This window comes from Bos javanicus, chromosome 1 (assembly GCF_032452875.1).
Source record: "Bos javanicus breed banteng chromosome 1, ARS-OSU_banteng_1.0, whole genome shotgun sequence".
NCBI lineage: Eukaryota > Metazoa > Chordata > Mammalia > Artiodactyla > Bovidae > Bos > Bos javanicus.
Genome location: NC_083868.1, coordinates 87,870,810 through 87,892,602, shown reverse-complemented (window position 1 = coordinate 87,892,602; position 21,793 = coordinate 87,870,810). Strand labels below are relative to the sequence as shown.

The following is a 21,793-nucleotide window of genomic DNA, read 5'->3' as shown; positions in this document are numbered from 1 at the left end:
TGTTACCATCTTTCTAAATTCCATACATATGTGTCAGTATACTGTATTGGTGTTTTTCTTTCTGGCTTACTTCACTCTGTATAATAGGCTCCAGTTTCACCCACCTCATTAGAACTGATTCAAATGTATTCTTTTTAATGGCTGAGTAATACTCCATTGTGTATATGTACCACAGCTTTCTTATCCATTCATCTGCTGATGGACATCTAGGTTGCTTCCATGTCCTGGCTATTATAAACAGTGCTTCGATGAACATTGGGGTACACGTGTCTCTTTCAATTCGGTTTCTTTGGTGTGTATGTCCAGCAGTGGGATTGCTGGGTCATATGGCAGTTCTATTTCTAGTTTTTTAAGGAATCTTCACTGTTCTCCATAGTGGCTGTACTAGTTTGCATTCCCACCAACAGTGTAAGACAGTTCCCTTTTCTCCCTCTCCAGCATTTATTGCTTGTAGACTTTTGGATCGCAGCCAAGTTTATAGATTTTAAAAAGACTTTTTTTTTTAAGGTTTTCAGATTTTAAAAGGTATATTCAACACATATTTCCTAACACCCCAACTGGACTTTGTGGCAGCACCCACATAATCCAGAAGGAGTATTTCTGCAGCAAAATATAAGTATCTTCACAATCAAGTGGAGAAAAGATGGACTAGCAACAGTTTCATGTTAGTTCAAGTCAGTCTGTGCCATCAAAGGAGTTCAAATCACATAAGGTTTTGCCACTAATGATACATGAAAAAAACAAAACCCTGCAGTTTCAAAGCATTTTGGATCTCCAAATTGTGAGTAAGAGACTCTTTTAAAAGCAAATAACAGTTTATCTAAAAGATGTGTGAGGCATTCCCAAGAAAGGAACACTTTTCCAGTAAGTACAATGTATTATGCAGTGATTAATCACAGTCTCATTATCAGTTCAATTCAATTCAGTTAAGTTCAGTTGCTCTTTGTGACCCCATGGACTGCAGCATGCCAGGCCTCCCCGGCCATCACCAACTCCTGGAGTTTACTCAAACTCACATCCATTGAGTCAGTGATGCTATCCAATCATCTCATCCTCTGTCATCCCCTTCTCCTTCCACCCTCAATCTTTCTGAGCATCAGAGTCTTTTCCAATGAGTCAGTTCTTCACATGAGGTGGCCAAAGTATTAGAGTTTCAGCTTCAGCATCAGTCCTTCCAATGAATATTCAGGACTGATTTCCTTTAGGATGGACTGGTTGGATCATCTCCTTGCTGTCCAAGGGACTCTCAAGAGTCTTCTCCAACACCACAGTTCAAAAGTATCAATTCTCTAGCACTCAGCTTTCTTTATACTCCAACTCTCACATCCATACGTGACTACTGGAAAAACCATAACTTTGACTAGAATAACCTTTGTTGGCAAAGTAATGTCTCTAATTTTTAATGTGCTGTCTAGGTTGGTCATAACTTTTCTTCCAAGGAGCAAGGGTCTTTTAATCTCATGGCTGCAGTCACTATCTGCAGTGATTTTCAGTTCAGTTCAGTCGCTCAGGCGTGTCCAACTCTTTGCGACCCCATGAACCGCAGCACGCCAGGCTTCCCTGTCCATCACCAATTCCCAGAGTTCACCCAAATTCATGTCCATTGAGTCGGTGATGCCATCCAGCCATCTCATCCTCTGTCGTCCCCTTCTCCTCCTGCTCCCAATCCCTCCCAGCATCAGTCTTTTTCAGTGAGTCAACTCTTCACCTGAGGTGGCCAAAGTATTGGAGCTTCAGCTTCATCATCAGTCTTTCCAAAGAACACCCAGGACTGATCTCCTTTAGAATGACTGGTTGGATTTCCTTGCAGTCCAAGGGACTCTCAAGAATCTTCTCCAACACCACAGTTCAGAAGCATCAATTCTTCGGTGTTCAGCTTTCTTCAGAGTCCAAATTTCACACCTATGCATGACCACTGGAAAAACCATAGCCTTGACTAGACAGACCTTTGTTGGCAAAGTAATGTCTCTGCTTTTGAATATGCTATCTAGGTTGGTCATAACTTTCCTTCCAAGGAGTAAGCATCTTTTAATTTCATGGCTGCAATCACCATCTGCAGTGATTTTGGAACCCAAAAATATAATAAAGTCTGACACTGTTTCCATTGTTTCCCCATCTATCTGCCATGATAGGACCTGATGCCATGATATTAGTTTTCTGAATACTGAGTTTTAAGCCAACTTTTTCACTCTGCTCTTTCACTTTCATCAAGAGGCTCTTTAGTTCTTCTTCACTTTCTGCCATAAGGGTGGTGTCATCTGCATATCTGAGGTTATTGATATTTCTCCTGGCAATCTTGATTTCAGTTTGTGCTTCATCCAGCCCAGCATTTCTCATGATGTACTCTGCATATAAGTTAAATAAGCAGGGTGACAATATGCACCCTTGACGTACTCCCTTCCCTATTTGGAACCAGTCTGTTGTTCCATGTCCAGTTCTAATTGTTGCTTCCTGACCTGCATACAGATTTCTCATGAGGCAGGTCAAGCGGTCTGGTATTCCCATCTCTTGAAAAATTTTCCAGTCTGTTGTAATCCACACAGTCAAAGGCTTTGGCATAGTCAAATAGTAGATGTTTTTCCGGAACTCTCTTGCTTTTTCAATGATCCAACAGGCAATTTGATCTCTGGTTCCTCTGCCTTTTCTAAATCCAGCCTGAACATCTGAAAGTTCACAGTTCATGTACTGTTTAAGCCTGGCTTGGAGAATTTTGAGCATTACTTTGCTAGCATGTGAGATGACTGCAATTGTGCGGTAGTCTGAGCATTCTTTGGCATTGCCTTTCCTTGGGATTGGAGTGAAAATTGACCTTTTCCAGTCCTGTGGCCACTGCTGAGTTTTCCAAATTTACTGGCATATTGTCTCATTATAAGTTACAGCAAATCCACTACAGTGTAACAAATAATTTCTTACAAAATTGTTGGCTACGAGAGAGACAGACAGACAGAGAAAGAGAGAGAGAGAGGGAGAGACACGTGGCTAGTAACATAAATCAACTTCTTGAGTATAAGCAGCCAAATTCTGATTCTCAGCCTTCACCTTCTCATTGTAAAAGCCAAGCTACCCATTTAGATTCATGATTCTCAAATCTCGTGGCACACAGACCATGTGAGCTGATTAAGAGATTTTTGACCTATAATAATACATAGGAGGAAGATTACCTGGATAACCCCTGAACTTAAAAGATCCTTAGTATTTAGCCAACCAAGAGATGACATTACTGAGCACTTACTATGTTTCATGCACTGTTCACAACTCTTCACAGTAACTCGTTTAACAACCTCAATTGAACCTCAGAAGGTAAGTGCTAATATCATCTTTATTTTACAGATGAGGAAACTACATGTTTTGGAGGTTATGAACCTCACCCCAGTTCACACAATGTCCTAAATGTTGGAGTATGACTACACTTACTGTGTGATCCCAGAAACTGTTCTAACTTCTGAATCTCAATTTCCTCATCTGTACAGTGGAGACGCTAGTATCTACCTCCAAGTGATTGTTTTAGGGATTAAATAACACACATAAACAAACATCCTTAGAACTTTAAGTCAGAGCTAATTTGGCCTAGAGGGAAATATATTAAGAAGCTATAATCGGAAGGCTTCCATGGTGGATCAGTAAAGCATCTGCCTGCAATGCGGGAGACCTGGGTTCAATCCCTGGGTTGGGAGGATCCCCTGGAGAAGGAAATGGCAACCCACTTCAGTATTCTTGCCTGGAAAATTCCATGGACAGAGGAGCCTGGTTGGCTACAGTCCATGGGATCACAAAAAGTCGGACATGACTGAGAAAATTCACTTCACTTCATTTCTATAATCGTAAACATGACTCAGGTTCATATTCACATCTGCTGATGGGTCAACAGATATAACAATACTTTTTTCAAAAAGGAAAATAAAATTATCACCAGAAAGAATTCTGTTCAAGGCCTCAGCATCTCAATTCCCCTGCAATGTCACCTCTTCTGTGTCTCCTCGACGCCTTGAAAAGCACCACTGCTTCGTCACTGACTCCAGAGGCTGGAAGTTTGCTGGGAGAGGACCTATACTACTCCTACCCGGTCTGCCCTCTTACTTACAGACCAGGACTCTCTTAATAGGCATGGAGGAGGGAAAGATTCAAAGAGGGAGAGGACAGGAGAGAAAACATTCAGTCCTTCAAAGGGCTACCTCTAACGACACCCACCTCCTGAAGATCCCAATACCTGACTCTCCAACAGTACCTTGCCCATCCCACCCCAATACTGTCACTACTAGATTGGGGCGTTTCAGATTTTAATTAATGTCTTATCCATGAGGTGTGTAAGGAAAGAAACGTGGTTGACAGCCACTGATTTAACCCAAGAGCCTAATTACTGGTTCTCAAAAGGTGAGGACCAGCAGCATCAGCATCACTGAGGAACTTGCCAGAAATGCAAATGTGTGGGCCCTTTGCCAGGCCTGAAGAACCAGAAACTCTGAGGGTGGAGCCCAGCAACCAGTGTTTAACAAGCACTTTCGGTGATTCTGATGCCTCTTGGAATCTGAGAACCACAGGTCTAAACTCTTGTCTAAAACCACTGGACTGGAGGAAAGCTCAAGGATGTGCGTTCATGCCTGAAGAAGTTCCTAAAAACACTATGTGCAATTTATATTATCTTGCTGGTTAAGCGGAGAAGGCAATGGCACCCCACTCCAGTACTCTTGCCTGGAAAATCCCATGGACGGAGGAGCCTGGTAGGCTGCAGTCCATGGGGTCGCTAAGAGTCGGACAGGACTGAGCGACCTCACTTTCATTTTTCACTTTCATGCGTTGGAGAAGGAAATGGCAACCCACTCCAATGTTCTTGCCTGGAGAATCCCAGGGACGGCGGAGCCTGGTGGGCTGCCGTCTACGGGATCGCACAGAGTCGGACACAACTGAAGTGACTTAGCAGCAGCAGCTGGTTAAGCAAAACATCTAAAAACTTTTTAAAAAATAAAGATAATAGGTGGAATACATAACTAAAGAAATCATTCCCCTTCTAATTGGTTTTAAGATAGAGCAAAACTATTTTCCATATTTGAAACATGAAAATGTTTTTTGTTTTTCTGAAGGGCAATTTGAGAATGAGAAGAGGCAATAGAAGGGAAACAAAGAGAAGTTTCTCTATATATTTCCTATTTCAACACTCTCAACTTAAAATATTTTTTACAAAGAAATCATTAACAATTCCTTGATCTATTTCAGGTGTTATCTTCCTTTTCCGCAAGGGAAACTATCCATCTGGCAAAATCTTGATTTTCTCTTTTTTAAGGGGCAGCCATTACCTCTTTTTAATGGGGCTTCTCTGGTGGTTTAGACGGTAAAGAATCTGCCCACAGTGCGGGAGACCAGGGTTCAATCCCTGGGTGAGGAAAATCCCCTGGAGAAGGGAATAGCTATCCACTCCAGTATTCTTGCCTGGAGCAAGAAACCAAGTTCCTTATCCAAGTGTCACAAACAGATTGACTTGGGCTGAACACTTTGGATCACAATTTGCAGCTCTATCATCGAATTGGCTACATCATCATTGCAGAAACCTAAACTGAGATGGTAAATTCCAAGACCCCATAAAATGTTATGCATAAAAATGTTTAAAAGGAACAGAAATTCATGGAATTATAAGCAAATGGATTTTTGTTTCATTTCTACATATTTTTTACATCCGTGTTATAAATTAAATGTGTGACATATGCAATGTCTTAGCCTATTTGTCATTTATTAAAGCTGAGGATTTAACTCTAAGTTCCTTAATTTTAAAATTAAAATTTTAATTAAAAAATTAACCTTAATCAAGGAAGTAGAAAAGAAGGGGAAGAAGTCTTTAGGCAAAGCTAACAAAAATCAAAATTACTGTAATATCAGGTATTACATGAAAACCTGATGCACAGTACATGTTATATTAATAAATATAGAGTGGATGTTCCATTCTTTCAGGGTATCCTTTTTAAATTTCCACATATATATATAAAGACACAACGGAAGTTTTTTCCAGTTAACTTTTTGAGACGACTTTCAAAAAAAGAATTTTCTTCCTGCTTTTTATATTCTTATCTATAGTCCTAAGTACATAATAAATGAGACTATTCCAACTATTGTCAATTCAAACCATTATGTGATTTATTCTTCCACTCAACAAACATATTATTAAACATCTACTCTGGACCAGACATAGTAACCCCAATCAGAAAAATTCATCTTCTCACAACAAAGTTAAGAATAACTATATTAGGATGTTAAGTGCCAAGTGTTATGTCACCAAAACCAAATGTTTCATGAGAATGTGACTGGACTCAACACACTAAGGATTTCCCTTAAACTCAATGCAATACATTCTGAAACCATTTTCAGTATGCTTGTATTTTTAGCTGTACTGGACTTCCCTGGTGGCTCAGATGTAAAGAATCCATCTGTTAGTGCAGGGTTCAATCCCTGGATCAGGAAGATCCCTGGAGAAAAAAATGGCACTGACTCCAGTATTCTTGCCTGGGAAATCCCATGGACAGAGGAGCCTGGTGGTCAACAGTCTGTGGGGTTGCAAAGAGTCAGACACAACTTAGTGACTAAATAACAAACAACAACAACCTCTTAAAGTAACTAGTTCTGTAAATTCACTGTCAGTGATGTAAACTAGTAGGGTATCTCCTCTTATTTAGTCCTCAAACTATTTTCTCTAAATTGAGACTCCTCTAGTTTTAGTGTTTTTAAGGCTTTGTAAACCAAACACTAGGAAAATCAATCATGATTATGTAAATTACAGATCATAACCTTGTCAGCCAGTCTTTTCTCATATAACTTCACATCACCTCTGGGGTTTTCTGAATAAGACCATGCATTGTTCATCTCTGTATCACTAAATCACAAAGTCTTACAACCCTTTAAAGTCACATAATTTGCTTTTGTTTTACCAGAAACAAGACCTTCAATTTGCCAGATTTGGTTACATATTACTCTTGGTTATATATAAAAGAAATTTTAATTAACCTTACCACTAAGGGATGAACATACAACAACTGATCAGAATCTCATCCAACAAATTTTTACGAGTGCCTAACACACGTCAATCATGATCTAGCTCATTTGCTGAGTTGCCTGGAGAGCACAAAATGTGACTGGTTTAATTAAAATATTCATAGATAGGTAGCTACAATTTCATATGTTCAGAGTTATAAAATATCTTAAAAGTTTCCAATAAGAGGTAGAAATATGAGTACGGGACTCCATATCTTTCTCCCAGTGCAGATTCCATTCCCCAGTGGCTCAGCGGTAAAGAATCTGCCTGCACTGCAGGAGCTGCAGGAGATGCTGGTTCGGATCCCTGGGTTGGGAAGATCCCCTGGAGGAGGGCATGGCAACCCACTCCAGTATTCTTGCCTGGAGAATCCCATGGAAGAGGAGCCTGGTGGGCTACAGTCCATTGGGCTGCAAAGAGTTGGACATGACTGAAGTGAATGAGCATGGACGCATGCAAAACTATTATGCCTACCCATGAGATAAAACATTGAAGTTTTACTAATTAAGAAGCAAGTGTGGGACTTCCCTGGCAGTCCATTGGTTAAGACTTCACACGCTTCCACTGCAGGGGGCACATGTTTGATCCCTGGTCAGAGAATCAGATCCTACAAACCACACAGCATGGTGAAAAAAAAAAAAAAAACGGCAAGTATACTTACATGATATTGGTTACCAATGCTACTTCAGGATCATACTTCACCAAAATGTCATATGATTGCTGTCCTAGGTTTAGACCAACAGCTAATTAATAACCTACACTAGCTTATTTGGAACTCCACTCCATTCCCAGTTCCCCATCCCAAGTAACATCCTCAAAGGCTTTTCTTGGCTCAGTGGTAAAGAATCTGCCTGCTGAGACAGGAGACACAGGTTCGATCCCTGGGTCGGGAAGATCCCTTGGAGGACATGGCAACCCACTTCAGTATTCTTGCCTCGGAAAATCCCATGGGCAGAGGAGCCTGGAGGGCTACAGTCTATGGGGTTGTAACAGAGTCCAACATGACTTGGTGACTAAACAACAAAATGTCTTCAAAATCCATCAGTTAATAGAGGGTTTATCGCCACCAAGTGCCTTGAACGCTATATCCTGCTCTTAGTTACATTTACATCGTACCCACACTCAGTTTTACTTTACTTCTCTGCTGTCCTATGGACGTTTTCATCCTGCCACACCCACCATCACACATACCAATACTGCTCTTCAGCAGCATTAAGGAAACACACATTGTTCCTAATGCTTCACCATCTCATCATAACCTGCCTATCATCCCCGGAAATATATAAAGATGCTCCCTCTTGAAAAGATTAGTTATACCATGGGGGGAATTTACATACAAACATTTCTCTCCTTTCTTGTATCTTAAGGCATGGAGTCTTTGCGTGTGTGTTTTTAAAGTTATTCCCTCCCCCACATCACATCTTCCCTTGTGGCACATTAATTATTAATAAACATAATGAAATCCTTTGTTGATGAAGTTTAATTCCATAGATAAAGGTTAACACATAACCATGAAAACTAATATCTAAGTTTAAAACTTTTAAAATATCGACTGCTTTTTCTTTTTTACACCAAATGACAAGGAGACTATATTTTTCAAAAAGTTTATTCCCATCTGTAAAGCAATTATCCTTCAATTAAAAAATAAACAAATTAAAAAAAAAAGAAAAAAGTTTTTTCCCTCCTAACAGCTTCCCTAGAGGCCCATTTTAGTAAGCAGTGCACATAATGAAGATCCCCTGTTGACAAATTTCAACTTCCTTAAGTAATCAGCTGTCTACCATTTTTCCATTTAAATACATAATTTAATTTAAAGAAGCCCAGAAAGTAAAAAATGTTTCAAAATCATTTTCTTATAAAAACTGGTCACCATAAGCCATGTTAATTATCCTAAATACAATGTATAATCTATGTCACATGCCAGTTGGACAAATAAAGCCTCATTCAGCTTTAGTTGCATTACTGGGTTTTTAATTTCAGAAACCAAGGAATTAATACCCAATTTTTGTATTTTAAACAGTTCCTGGGTAAAGGTGTTTAGGTGGGGAACTCATAAAAACTGAAGGGGAAAAAAACTGAGTCAAGCCATTGGTAAAAGTCATCATAACAAAAAACACCAAAAATTCCTATCGAAGAGCCCAGAGGTTATTGGTTCTTTGGGCATGGGGACCACTGTCCTCATCTTTGTCCCTCCCAAAGTAGTGTATGCACTTTATGGTACAGATTCTATTTCTCTATAGCTAAAAATGTATTACAAGTTAGATGAAGAATAAAGAGTAAAACTTCTAAAAACATGGCATTTTTGAAGACTAAGAATCAATGTTTAGGGCTTTCCTCGTGGCTCAGTGGTAAAGAACCCACCTGCCACTGCAGGAGACACAGGTTCCATTCCTGGTCCAGGAAAATCCCATATGCTGAGAAGCAACCAAGCCCGTGCATCACTACTGAGCCTCTGTTCTGTTCCACAGCCCAGGACCTGCAACTACTGATGCCCTTTCGCCCTGGAGCCCACGCTCCACAAGAGAAGCCACCGCAATGAGAAGCCTGCACACCACAGCTGGAGAGTAGCCCCCAATCACTGCAAACTAGAGAAAAGGCTGTGCAGCAACAACGATTAAAAAAAAGAAAAAGAAAGAATGTTTAAAGACAGTTATTATCCAACTGTTCATATAACCCAAAATTATAAATATAAATCAATTGGCCAGACAAAGGCAAAACTGGGAAAAAATTTCAAGCTGTATATTGCCTTAAATATTAACTACGGACATTAAGAGAAACTTCGTATTATTTTAGGAAGTCAACAGTACTCAAGTGTTGAACTCTTTTAATGTGACTTCTACTTCAAAACAAATTAAGTAAGATAAAATTCTCAGCAATTCTAGAGGAGGCTCCCCATAACACAAACCAGGAAAACAGTACTGAGGAATACAAGCTGTGAACTTACAAAGCATTTTTTTGTTCATAACTACTACACCAAAGGAAAGTCTTTGGTACCTGCACCATCCACAGGACACTTGTAGGATGGCTGCCGCGAAGCACAGGAGTTAAAGTGCTGCCTCTAGTATCCAGCTGTTCGGATTTGAATACTGGCTTTTCCTCTAGCACGTGTTTACTGACAATTGAAAAGTTTACAAAGGTGAGCTGAAAATATTAGCACAGTTGAAAAAAAGATGTCTTTGAACTAAAGATGGACAAATGTTAAAAATATTTTGAGAGAGGAAGTATATTTAAGCAGAAATTGTTTTAAGTAATCAAACCATTTTGGAGCTAGTTTCCTTTTTCATCCTAAACCAGATTATTTCTTTAACTACTGCCTATTTTCTTTTCATTCTTTCCAATCTTATTATGGTTAAGTTTGAGGCTTACTTAAAATAAAAATTTTCAAATCTTTGTAGTTTAAAAATTAATTGTCTAGCTTGTAATCAAGGTTGGTCCATTTTTACTTCTTCCTACCTGTTCTACTCATCTCTCGCTTATGCATATTCCCTCCACCAGAGGGCAGACAAAAGAAAGATGAAGTCGTGAAATACAAAGTTGATAACTTATTTGCTTCCAGAGAATCTTGAGCGGTGCCACCAAAAAACTTTAAACAGCACTGATGTTCTCTGAGACAGTCTTCAATTGCAAAAGCGTTAAATAAAATACAACCAGACAGTTGGCAATATTAATGCATTTATTCATTCATTCAACAAATATCTGAATTCCAACCACATGCAGGGCACATTCCAGTCTCCAGGCATTCAGCCATAAACAAAATGAAGTTTCCCATGGTCATGGAGCTTTATTCTACCTATGTCTAGGAGAGGATAATAAAGCATGTGAATAAATAACAATTTCAAGTAAAGCACTGTGCAGGGGGAAAAACAGAAGCTACAGGATGACCAGGAAGGGTATTTTTAAATAATTTAATCTAAGTTAAAGACCTGAATGAAATGAGTGAATGAGCCATGCCTTAAAAGGGGAAGAGCACTCCAAGCACAAGAAACAGTAAAATGCAAAGGCCCTGAGGCAGAAACTAACCTGGCAAGCTGAATCAACAGGAGACAGGGGTGAAGACTGGAGGGGAGTGAACCAAGCAGAAGCTATACAGAGGTGGGCAGGAGCCAACTATGTGATACATGGGCCTCTAGACCATAATAAAAACTTCATATTTTATCTAACACTAAAGGGTTTTGATAACTGGGAGACAGAATCTAATTTGACTCCTACCTTTTAAAGTTCATGCTGGTTTCCAGGAGACACACAGACTGGAAGCTGAAGGACCAGGTAGGTGCTACTACAGTTGTCTGGGCCAGGGAAGATGGTGTTTGACACAAGGATAGTGGTAGTGGAAGTGATTAAAAAATAAGGCAAATTTGGAATAAATTTTAAGTTAGAGCCCACTGTTCAGTTGCTAAGTTATGTCTGACTCTGCAACCCCATGAACTGCAGCACGCCAGGCTTTCCTGTCCCTCACCAGCTCCCAAAGTTTGCTCAAACTCATGTCCATTGAGTCAGTGATGCCACCCAACCATCTCATCCTCTGTCGTCCCCTTCTCCTCCTGCCTTCAATCTTTTCCAGCATCAGGGTCTTTTCTAATGAGTCAGCTCTTTGCATCAGGTGGCCAGTGTATTGGAGCTTCCACATCAGTCCTTCCAATGAGTGTTCGGGGTTGATTTTCTTTAAGATAGAGCCCATAATACTTGCCAATAAATATAGGATGAGTGAATCAGGATTACTCTTAGGAGTTTTAAACTTGAGCATCTAGGTGGACGGTGATACCATTAACTGAGCTGGAAAAGAATTACAAGCCATAGCCAGTGACGCCAGATGAAGATCAGAATTAGTGTCCCAGAAGTCAAGAGAAAGAATGTTTCCGTAAGGAAGGAGTTGTCAAATGTGGTTGAGAGATCTAATTTGGCAAGACTGCCATCCCTGATGACATTGAGAAGAATGGTTCTGGGGCATAGGAAAGATAAAGTCTCTGGAGTAGGTTCAGAAGAAAATGTGAAGTGAGGAGTTGAGAAGCAGACACAGGCGAAATGGAATCTTTGAAAAAATTTTGAACACAATGTAGCTTTATTAGTTTTTGAAGTTTTAACTTGCCTGTTTTTGAAATTTCAAACTTAAAGTTGAAAAATTTTGGTGCTCACTCTGAAAAGAATCCGCCTGCAATGCAGGAGACTCGGGTTCAATCCCTGGATTGGGAAGATCCTCTGGAGGAGGAAATGAAAACCCACTCTAGTATTCTTGTTTGGAGAATCCTATGGACAGAGGAGACTAGTGGATTATAGCCCATGGCGTCAGAAAGAGTCAGACGTTGACTTCGCTACTAAACCACCACCTATCATAGTGAACAGTCTTATTCCATTCACCTAGATTTACCAGCTGTTAACATTTGCCACCTTTGCTTTATTGCTCTCTTTATATGTAATAATCATTATTGCTTATTCATTTGAGAGTAAACTGAAGGTATTTTGACCCTTTACTCCTAAATAATTCACTGTGTATCCTTCCAAGAACAAGGGCATTTTCCTATGTAACTACAGTGCTGTGCTGTGCTAAGGCACTTCAGTTGTGGCCGACTTTCGCGACCCTATGGACTATGGCCCGCCAGGCTCCTCTATCCATGGGACTCTCCAGGCAAGAATACTGGAGTGGGTTGCCATGCCCTCCTCCAGGGGATCTTCCCAACCCAAGGACTGAACCCACGTTACTTATATCTGCTGCATTGGCAGGCGGGGTCCTTACAACTACTGCCCCCTGAGAAGCCCTGTAACTACAGTACAATGAACAAATTCAGGAAATTTAACATTGATATCCTATTATTTAATATTCAATACATATGCAAATTTTGCCAACAACCCAATAATGTTCTTAGAGTGGATTTTCCAATTCAAGATCCAATCCAGGATTCTGCACTGAATTTAATTCGCAGGTCTCTTTCCTTTAATCTGAAACTGTTCCTCTGCCTTTGTCTTTCACAACATTAGCCTGTTGGAAGAGCCAGGTACTTAGTAGAACAATCCTCAATTAAGGTCCCTCTATTGATTCCTTGTGATGAGATTTTGGTTATGCATTGCATAAATACCACAGGAAAGTAATGACATTCCCTAGTTCGAGTGTGTCAAGAAGAACATGTTTTTCCCACTACTGGTGATATTAATTTTGATTACTTGGTTGAGGTGATGCCTGACAGACTTCTCCACTGTGAAGTTACTGTATCCCCCTTGGTCATTAATCTCAAGAAAGACCACTGCAAACTGTAGTAATATCCTTTCCTCCATCCAACTTCCTCCACTAGTAACATTTGCCTGACTCAGTATTACCATAATGGTTGCAAACTAGTGACTTTTCTAACTACTGTTCCTTCTACAGTTTTTATTGTCCATCTAGCAGGAAGAGTTTTTCCCTTTTTCTTATTTGTTTATTATGGACTTGGGGATTCTGATTGTATTCAATAATCAGTTATAATCCATTGCTGTTCCTATTCATTTTGATGCCCCAATTCTCTCAGATTTGACGTGCCCTCATTTTTTAAAACATCACTTCCTTACTTTGTGTTCCATCCTCATCTTGTATTTTCCCTTCTTCAGCCCTGGAACTGGAAGTAAAGTCTGATGCTGAAAAGAACAATATTACATAGGAACCTGGAACGTTAGGTCCATGAATCAAGGTAAACTGGAGGTGGTCAAACAGGAAATGGCAAGAGTGAACACTGACATTATAGGAATCAGTGGACTAAAATGGACTGGAATGGGAGAATTTAACTCAGATGACCATTATATCTACTACTGTGGGCAGGAATCCTTTAGAAGAAATGGAGTAGCCATCATGGTCAACAAAAGAGTCTGAATGCAGTATTTGGATGCAATCTGAAAAACGAGAATGATCTCTGTTCGATTCCAAGGCAAACCATTCAATATCACGGTAATTCAAGTCTATGCCCCAACCAGTAATGCTGAAGAAGCTGAACAGTTCTATGAAGATCTACAAGACCTTCTAGAACTAACACCCAAAAAAGATGTCCTTTTCATTATAGGGGATTGGAATGCAAAAGCAGGAAGTCAAGAAACACCTGGAGTAACAGGCAAATTTGGCCTTGGAGTACAGAATGAAGCAGGGCAAAGGCTAACAGAGTTCTGCCAAGAGAATGCACTGGTCATAACCAACACCCTCTTCTAACAACACAAGAGAAGACTCTACACATGGACATCACCAGATGGTCAACACTGGAATCAGACTGATTATATTCTTTGCAGCCCAAGATGGAGAAACTCTATAGAGTCAGCAAAAACAAGACTGGGAGCTGACTGTTCAGATCATGAACTCCTTTTTGCAAAATTCAGAATTAATTGAAAAAAGTAGGGAAAACCACTAGACCATTCGGGTATGACCTAAATCAAATCCCTTAAGATTATACAGTGGAAGTGACAAAAAGATTCAAGGGCTTAGATCTGATAGACAGAGTGCCTGAAGAACTATGGACGGAGGTCTGTGACACTGTACAGGAGGCAGTAATCAAGACCATCCTCAGGAAGAAGAAAGGCAAAATGGTTGCCTGAGGAGCTTTTCTCAAATAGCTGAGAAAGAAATGATGCAAAAAGCAAAGGAGAAAAGGAAAGATATACCCATTTGAATGCAGAGTTCCAAAGAATAGCAAGGAGAGATAAGAAGGCCTTCCTCAGTCATCAGTGCAAAGAAATAGAGGAAAACAACAAAATGGGAAAGACTACAGATATCTTAAAGAAAATTAGAGATATCAAGGGAACATTTCATGCAAAGATGGGCTCAATAAAGGACAGAAATGGTATGGTCCTAACAGAAGCAGAAGATGAGATGGCAAGAATACACAGAAGAACTATACAAAAAAGATCTTCACGATCCAGATAATCACGATGGTGTGATCACTCACCTTGAACCAGACATCCTGGAATGCAAAGTCAAGTGGACCTTAGGAAGCATCACTATGAACAAAGCTAGTGGGGGTGATGGAATTGCAGTTGAGCTATTTAAATTCCTAAAAGATGATGCTGTGAAAGTGCTGCACTCAATATGCCAGCAAATTTGGAAAACTCAGCAGTGGCCACAGGACTGGAAAAGGTCTGTTTTCATTCCAATCCCAAAGAAAGGCAATGCCAAAGAATGCTCAAACTACCGCACAACTGCGCTCATCTCACACGCTAGTAAAGTAATGCTCAAATTCTCCAAGCCAGGCTTCAATAGTACGTGAACCGTGAACTTTCAGATGTTCTGCTGGATTTAGAAAAGGCAGAGGAACCACAGATCAAATTGCCAGCATTCGCTGGATCATCAAAAAAGCAAGAGAGTTCCAGAAAAACATCTATTTCTGCTTTATTGACTATGCCAAAGCCTTTGACTGTGTGGATCACAATAAACTGTGGGAAATTCTGAAAGAGATGGGAATACCAGACCACCTGACCTGCCTCTTGAGAAACCTATATGCAGGTCAGGAAGCAACAGTTAGAACTGGACATGGAACAACATACTGGTTCCAAATCGGGAAAGGAGTAGGTCAAGGCTTTATACTTTCACCCTACTTACTTAACTTATATGCAGAGTTCAGTTCAGTTGCTCAGTCGTGTCCAACTCTTTGCGACCCCATGAACCGCAGCATGCCAGGCCTCCCTGTCCATCACAAACTCCTGGAGTCCACCCAAACCCATGTCCCTTGAGTCGGTGATGCCATCCAACTATCTCATCCTCTGTCGTCCCCTTCTCCTCCTGCCCTCAATCTTTCCCAGCATCAGGGTGTTTTCAAATGAGTAGCTCTTCACTTCAGGTGGACAAAGTATTGGAGCTTCAGCTTCATGCAAAATGCCGGGCTGGATGAAGCACAGATCAGATCAGATCAGATCAGTCACTCAGTCGTGTCCGACTCTTTGCGACCCCATGAATCGCAGCACGCCAGGCCTCCCTGTCCCTCACCAACTCCTGGAGTTCACTCAGACTCACGTCCATCGCGATGAAGCACAAGCTGGAATCAAAACTGCCTGGAGAAGTATCAATAACCTCAGATATGCAGATGACACCACTCTTATGGAAGAAAGGGAAGAAGAACTAAAGAGCCTCTTGATGAAAGGGCAAGAGGAGAGTCAAAAAGTTGGCTTAAAACTTAGCATTCAGAAAACTAATATCATGACATCCGGTCCCATCACTCAAGGCAAATAGATAGGGAAACAATGGAAACAGTGAGAGACTTTATTTTTGCAGGCTCCAAAATCACTGCAGATGGTGACCGCAGCCATGAAATTAAAAGACGATTGCTCCCTGGAAGAAAATCTATGACTAACCTAGACAGCATATTAAAAAGCAGAGACATTACTTTGCCAACAAAGGTCCGTCTAGTCAAGGCTATGGTTTTTCCAGTAGTCATGTATGGATGTGAGAGCTGGACTATAAAGAAAGCTGAGTGCCAAAGAATTGATGCTTTTGAACTGTGGTGTTGGAGAAGACTCTTGAGAGTCCCTTGGACTGCAAGGAGATCCAACCAGTCCATCCTAAAGGAAATCAGTCCTGAATATTCACTGGAAGGACTGATACTGAAGCTGAAACTCCTATCCTTTGGCCACCTGATGCTAAGAACTGACTCATTTGAAAAGACCCTGACGCTGGGAAGATTGAAGGAAGGAGGAGAAGGGGACTAGAGGATGAGATGATTGGATGGCATCACTGACTCAATAGACATGAGTTTGAGTAAGCTCTGGGAGTTGGTGATGGACAGGGAAGCCTGGCATGCTGCAGTCCATGGGGTCGCAGAGTCGGACACAACTGAGTGACTGAACTGAACTGAGCCCTGGAATTTGCCATTGATTTGGGCAAACTAGCTGCGCTCACTGCTACTAGGGTGTCATTAGTTCTAGCCCTTTCATTACACAGAGTTAGGAATTATATGCATGCCTGTATGAATGGATATTTTAATCACAAGTTCATATGGATAACTCTTAATTCCCATCCAACATTGCCGAGGTCTTCACTGCCTTCTTCTATTTCCTATTTTTATTTCCCTTCTTCTACAGTGAAAATCCTAGTTCCCAACATAGCAAGGAATTTACTCATTTGCTCAGTCCTATAATACACACAGAACAATTGTAAAATTGCTGTTTCTCTACCACTATACATAACAGCCTAATACACCTGATTCAAGATTTCTTGTTTTTATTTTTGTAAGTCCTTTTATCTTAGGTTAAAGGTATATAATCAAATTCTGTGTTCAAAGTTTACTTGGATTCATTTTTTTTTTATTCTGAGAATTTGTTATTAAAGTACAGTCAGTTAATTTGCTGCTGTCTGTATTCAGTTTTAGAAGTTTTTTCCCTCCCAACCTTGTTAATTTCATTTTAAAAAATATATAAAATATTAAAAAGTTTCCAAAACTCATAACTACACAAAAAGGTTTAACAGAGCATAGCCACTCCCTCCACCATCCCTTTTACTCTGTTCCTACCCATTCCTCGCAGGTAACTAATTAGTTTCTGGTTATCTCTTCTCTATTTACTTTTGCTATATCAAAATTATTATGTTTTCTTCATGTGGAACAGAGAAATGGGACAGAATACTGGATCAAGAAAGAATTTTAAGATGGAAGACATAACAGAATGTTTGCATTATTTTCTAAATGATTCCACAGAAACTGAAATTGAAGATGTAGAAGGGATAGGATAACTACAGAAGGAAATATCCATCAAAATTCCTTCTGCTTAATTTGAGGGACATTGAAGAATTCCCATATTCCAAAATAGACTGCCATCCTGTTTGTAACCTTCCAAATTACTAATATCTATGGCTCTAGAGAACTCATATAAAAATAGGGTTATTATTTAGAAGGATAATTAAGCTAACACTACCTACTAATGTGGGGCTTCCCTGGTGGGTCAGTAATAACAAATCCACGTGATAATGCAGGAGATATGGGCTCAATCCCTGGGTCAGGAAGATCCCCTAGAGAAAGAAAGGGCAACCCACTCCAGTATTTTTGCCTGGGAAATCCCATGGACAGAGGAGTCTCACAAAAGAGTTGGATACAACTTAGCAACTAAACAATTACAATCTATTAATGGCAGTAGGAGAAATTCTGCCCTGGCAAGTAGGAAGTTTCAAACTTGAGCTAGACATTTAAGAGGAAAAGAGGTGAGAAGAGAATGACTAAAACAAGGATCTGTATAATAGCACTGACAGATAATAATGATTGTGCTAGAAAAACAAACTCACATCTCTGGGAACCTCTTGGAAAATTTACTAATATGCTAATGAGTAACAGGGTTATTCCTCATGATGCTGTCAGTGTGGCACAGAGGGAAGAACATAAACTTCACAGAGAGGTCTGGCCTTAAATCCCAAATGAATTACCTAATAGCTACATAACCACTGGCAAGTTATTACTTAACATCTCAGAGCCACAGTTTTCTTACCTATCATGTTAATATAGGACATAAACAGAATAATGTACAGCATTGCCCCTGGCCCAGATGAGTGTGCACACTCAGGTGTGTTCGACTGTGTGTGACTCTATGGACTGTAGCACACCAGGCTCCTCTGCCCATGGAATTTTCCAGGCAAGAATAATGGAGTGGGTTGCCATTTCCTTCTCCAGGGGATCTTCCCGAACCAGGGATCAAATTTCTGTCTCTTGTACCTGGCCCAGAACATATGTTTAATAAGTAGTTCCTATAATCAACACAGATTAACAAGGTAAAGTTCTACAATAACATGCCTGAAAGGAATCCGTGCAATCACACCATCTCAGGCAGTATTTGGGGCTTTCTGGGTAGCTCAGCAGTAAAGAATTCGCCTGCAGTGCAGGCAACATAGGAGACCTGGGTTCAATTCCTGGGTCAGGAAGATCCCCTGGAGGAGGTCATGGCAATCCACTCCAGTATTCTTGCCAGGAAAATCCCAAGGACAAGGAGCCTGGTGGGCTACTTAGTCCATGGGGTCACAAAGAGTTGGACACAACTGATCATGCACATACGCAGCTGGTATTTGGTAAGAGAAAAAAAAATGTCCACGTAATTCCAATTCTCAATTTTCAGAATGTCCCAGAATCTATTTTTAAAAGTGTAAAAATATATGCTGACATACTAAAGTGCCAATGATTTAAAAGAAACCATTCTAGGGAGATGTTGATCAAATGTTAAAAACCTCTAGTTATAAGGTGAATACCTTCTGGGGATTTAATGTACAACATGGTGACTACAGTGTGGTTCAGATGGTAAAGAATCTGCCTGCAATGGGGGAGTGACCCAGGTTCAATCCCTGGATCAGGAAAATCCTCTGGAGAAGGAAATGACAACCCACTCCAGCATTCCTGCCTGGAAAATCCCATGGACAGAGGTGCCTGGTGGGCTACAGTCCATGGGGAGGCAGTCAGTCAGACACAACTGGGCAACTAACACTTTCACTTCACTTTCATTGCATACTTGAAAGTTGCTATAGAACAGATCTTAATTATCCTACATACACACACACACAGAGCTAATTATAGGAGGTGATGGATGTATTAACTAACCTTAACTTCCATAATCATTTTGCAATTTATATATCAAATGATCACTTTGTACACCTTAAACTTACACAATGTTATGTTAACTGTATCAATTATATCAATAAAGCTGGAGAAAGTAATAATAGAAAATATTCTGCAAGTTAACTGCTAACAACTCAGAATAAACTAAGGAATACCTACAGCTCACAAAGAAATGAACATAAATCTATTACAAGCAATATTACCCAATCTTATAATTTTATAAATTCATATACACACAAGAGAATTAAGGACACTGAATAAAACAGTATTTTAAGTTTCTATTTTACTTTCAAATTAATCTACAAACCAAAATGTAACATGGAAAGTCTTAAATGACCTTTAACTAAATACTGAAAAATACAATAAACTTTCAGAGCCTAGAATCAGTAATAACAACCCCAAAACCCCATACATAAGAGTCTTAATATGTGCAATGGCAATGAGACTCAAAGCATACAGTTTTATCCTATAGACCGTCGTTTTCCTTGACAACTAGTAATGACTTCTCTTTCATCTTAAATAATCGGTGTGTGGTCTATTTCTGTTCTAGAAGATGCGCTTTAAAGGTCACAATCTTGGTTTGCAATACTAAGATGATTAGAATGCATCAACAATGCAATCCCGAATGTCTTAGAAAACTTTCCAGTAGGGTGCTAATCCACAGACAGAGCTATTTTGCTTGTGGAGGGAGAAAGACGCATCCTTACTAAGAGAAAAGGAAGGGAGAGGAAAAAAGGAAAAAAGGAAAAAAAGGGAGAGAGAGAGATGCAAAATAACAAAGCACTGCTTCCATAAACAAATGAAAGTCTGTTCTTAAACTTTGGGAAATTCTATCTATCTATCGATCTTCCTCTACCAAATAGCAATAAAACTACAAGGCAATCATTTGTGTTTTGAAGCAGAAAAAGACTACGGAGAGAAAAGGAAAAAAACATTTTGTCATGTACTGAACTTACAAGTATTCAAAATCCTTAAACTCCACCTCCACCAAATATCCACCAAATATTGAGCATCACATCCTTTTCAAAATAAATCTAACATGAAACCACTGGACTCATTTTTAGCACTCGGTAGAGAACTTTTATCTCTCCCAGCGCTCACCACCCAATAACCCTTCTGGGCAGCCCTGAATAACCGCTATTCTCGGGACAAACAAGAGCTCGCGTTCCACTACCCCGGAGGAGCCTCCGGGCGCGGAGAGGAACTAGGGGTCTGGAGGCCAAGGACCACTGACCGCCCCCTCGCTGCCCAGAGCCAGAGGTCCGAGCCGCCCAGGAAGTGCCCGAAGCGGCGGCCGAGCGGCGGTCCCCGCACCCCAGCGGAGTGCCATCGAGGCGCACCCGCCCCGTCCCTCCCAGGCAAGGTCCGCCTCCCAGAGTCCCCAGTCTTCGAGTAAGGAGGGACCTCGCCGACCCCGAGCCGCCTTCCAGAGCCGGGTTCCGCCCGGGCGGCCCCGCGCCGCCTCCCGGGCCGGGTTCCGCCAGGGCGGATCCGCGGCGCCTCCTGCCCCCGCGGGGCGCACCGACGAGCCGCTGCTCGCGCAGCCGCCGCCTACCTGGAGAGAGCTGGGGCCCGCGTGGACTGGGGGTGCGGTGGTCGGCTGGGCGCTCAGCAGCCCCTGGCGCGCGAAGCCAGCGTGCAGAGCGCAGTGCACCGCGGAGACCAGCGCCGCGAAGATCCGCCGACCACACCCAGGCCCGCGCCGCCCAGCAGCCAACTCCGCGGCGCGCGGGGCCGGGGCGGGGACGTGGCTCGAGGCGCAAGGCACGAGGCACGAGGCGCGCGGACTCTGCGGGGACGCGCCGCGGGCGCGCGCAGATCCTGGAGCTTGCGCGTCCGGGGTCGGGGGGCGAAAGCTGCTGGCGCGGCGCGCAGCTTTTGCTTCCTATTTTTTCTCTCGTTTCCTGCTAGAAGGAGAAGAAAAACATTAATTCCCCGGGCAGTTTCGTTTTCTTGGTGCGGTGCCTGGACTCCGGAGCACACTTCTGAGGAGTGCCCAAGTGGTGTGGCCGGTTTCCTTCCTGCCACCGCGCAGGCCTCAGCTTGCTCGTGGGCTGGATAGAGGGGCTGACTTAGGAGACCTCAAGGTCCCATTTAGGTTTCACATTCTGTGAACTGAAGCCCCGAGACTTCCAAAATTGCCTTGGGATCCCAGCTCTATCGTCGCTAGTTGTGTGACCGTGTACCGTCTCATGGACTGTTTCATCGTGGGCAAAGTAGGGCTAGTGTACCTACCTCATGAAGGTGCGAA

The 21,793-nt window shown here is 41.4% G+C and overlaps 1 protein-coding gene across 1 annotated transcript in view; it reads right to left on the bottom strand.

Moving 5' to 3' along the window:
• The window catches only part of GNB4 (G protein subunit beta 4), a 70,971-nt gene extending 49,785 nt beyond the window's left edge, over positions 1 to 21,186 (bottom strand). The window contains exon 1 of the mRNA XM_061415393.1: positions 21,098 to 21,186. The gene's annotated coding sequence lies outside the window, so the exon portion shown is untranslated. The remainder of the gene's footprint in view (positions 1 to 21,097) is intronic.
• Between the last annotated feature and the right edge of the window lie 607 nt (positions 21,187 to 21,793).